Source organism: Miscanthus floridulus, chromosome 11 (assembly GCF_019320115.1).
Source record: "Miscanthus floridulus cultivar M001 chromosome 11, ASM1932011v1, whole genome shotgun sequence".
NCBI classification, from domain to species: Eukaryota; Viridiplantae; Streptophyta; class Magnoliopsida; order Poales; family Poaceae; genus Miscanthus; species Miscanthus floridulus.
Window position 1 is genome coordinate 2,171,138 of NC_089590.1, and position 1,750 is coordinate 2,172,887.

At 53.7% G+C, this 1,750-nt stretch overlaps 1 pseudogene; it reads left to right on the forward strand.

Moving 5' to 3' along the window:
* LOC136493234 (glyoxylate/hydroxypyruvate reductase HPR3-like) lies at positions 1–1,313 on the forward strand (annotated as a pseudogene).
* Positions 1,314–1,750: the final 437 nt, after the last annotated feature.

The window sequence follows — 1,750 nt, forward strand, 5'->3', positions numbered from 1 at the left end:
CAAATAGCAATGGACCACAGACACCGGAGAAATACTGATGAGTCACCAGGACAGCAAACCAGTGGCTGCGCGGACTGTCGGCTTCCGCATCTCCGTCATGGCATCCTCCGCCGCCGAGCAGCTCCCGGCGCTCCTCCTATTCCGCGTAAGGGAAATCGACTTCCACGCCGCGCTGCGGGAGCGGTACCGCGTCCTGGACTTCTTCACGTCGGGAGAGCCCCTCCCCGCCATTCCTAGCCGCCGCGGCCGCCGACCAGGACCCGCCCCGTGCGTTGGTCACTGCGGGAGGCGACTCCGTTCGTGTGGATGCCGCGTTCCTCGACGCCGTGCCGTCGCTCCGCTTCGTCTTCAGCACGGGCGCAGGGCTGGACCACATCCACCTCGGCGAGTGCGCGCGCCGCGGCGTCGCCGTCGCCAACTCTGGCACGGTCTACTCCACCGACGTCGCTGACCACGCCGTCGGCATGCTCGTCGACGTGCTGCGCCGCGTGTCGGCGGCCGAGCGGTTCATCCTGGCGCGGGCTCTGGCCGCTCCAGCAGGGGGACTACCATCCCCCCGGCACCAAGGTGGGCGGCAAGCGCGTCGGCATCATCGGATTGGGGAACATTGGTTCTCTGATCGCAAAGAGGCTCGCAGCCTTCGGCTGCGTCATCTACTACAACTCCAGAACACCCAAGGAATCCGTCTCCTACAGATACTTCCCTACCGTCCACGACCTCGCTTGCGAATCGGACGTGCTCGTCGTGGCGTGCGCGCTGAGCAAGGAGACGCGCCACATCGTGAACAAGGACGTTCTTGACGCCCTCGGGAAAGACGGGGTCGTCATAAACATCGGCCGGGGGCTAAACATCGACGAGGAGGAGCTTGTCAGCGCGCTGGCGGAGGGGAGAATCGCCGGAGCTGGCCTCGATGTCTTCGAGAAGGTGCCTGCGGAGCTCTTCTCCATGGACAATGTGGTGCTGACGCATCATTGCGCGGCTTTCACGAAGGAGTCCAGGTCGGACCTTCGTGACGTCACCATCGGGAACCTTGAAGCAGCCTTCTCCGGCAAGCCGCTGCTTACCCCGGTGCTTCCCAGGTAAGATGGGTCGTACTGTTGCAGGTCCATCGACGTTGGAATATAATTTGACTAAATTTTCTGCTCCAAGATGCATGCCTAAAGATTGTGCGCTGTGCGGTCAAGGGTAATTTCAGAATGTATATCTTCTCTGTTTTTATTTTCTTTGTAACTAGAAGATAGCGTTGCTGCAAGGATTAAAAAAATTGAAATGAAACTGAGTAAAAATGGCATACGTGGATAGCTTGTAATTAAGAGGTTGGAAGTTTGTGCGATGACATGGCTATTGATGGAAGATGATGTAGATAGTTAGTGAAGAATAATGGGGATAGACTGCATGTTGCAATAGACTTTTAAGAGTATCTTCAAGAGACTTTCTATTTCCTTCTTAAATGCTAGCAATAGAAATCTGGGTGAAAAACTATCTTTCAACAGCTTATCTAAATGATTATCCAATGGCCCGTTCGGTTTACCCAGAAGCCGGCTTATTCGGCTTCTTTTTTTAACCGGAACAAACAGTATTTTTCTCTTACAACAATTTAATTAGTACAGTATTTTCAACCAGTTTCAGCTAAAATTCAGCAAGCCGAACAGGGCCAAAAATAGAAGACGAGAATAGCTCTCTAGGCTAGTCATGAGATATAGAAAAAACATTGGAGAGTAAAAAGATATAAAAAACAACTTATATGCAT